Source organism: Cicer arietinum, chromosome 7 (assembly GCF_000331145.2).
Source record: "Cicer arietinum cultivar CDC Frontier isolate Library 1 chromosome 7, Cicar.CDCFrontier_v2.0, whole genome shotgun sequence".
Lineage (NCBI taxonomy): Eukaryota > Viridiplantae > Streptophyta > Magnoliopsida > Fabales > Fabaceae > Cicer > Cicer arietinum.
This window is the reverse complement of record NC_021166.2, coordinates 7,231,242-7,231,816: the sequence shown is the minus strand read 5'-3', so window position 1 is coordinate 7,231,816 and position 575 is coordinate 7,231,242.

Genomic DNA, 575 nt, shown 5'->3' with positions numbered 1-575 from the left:
AACGTTAACGCAATAAAATACAATGAGGATAATAATGTTTGAAACTAAGATATCTCATTTATTTAACTAAAACCCACCTTAGATCAATTGTATTGTTATTTTTATTTATTTATTTATTTATTATTATTCTTTGTTTTTTTTCTTCTTAATATAGATATGTTTCTTTTTAGATTTTTTTCTTCAAAATCAGATTGTTCGATAATTTAATTTGAAAAGAATGAGCACGGCCCATTACATTGAAAACCAACATTTTATATATAGGGGTAGCATAGTAAATGCGAGAAGGGAGCTGGCAAAAGTTTGGAAGATAGGTGCGAGGGCAAGGTAGGGTAGACATTAACTATACACACACTATATAATGAACTGGATGCTACACCAATTGCCAAATCTTCCAACGCCATAATCAATCCTTTAATTCCTTTTCCTCCCACCTTCATTTATACATTTACATTATTACATTACACAATTATAACGTATTGTTCAAAACAATTATAAACTCTTTCCTTTTTTATTTTCTTTTAAATTTCAATTTCACCCTTAATTTCACAAATTAAGAAAAATGAGAATATAGAAGG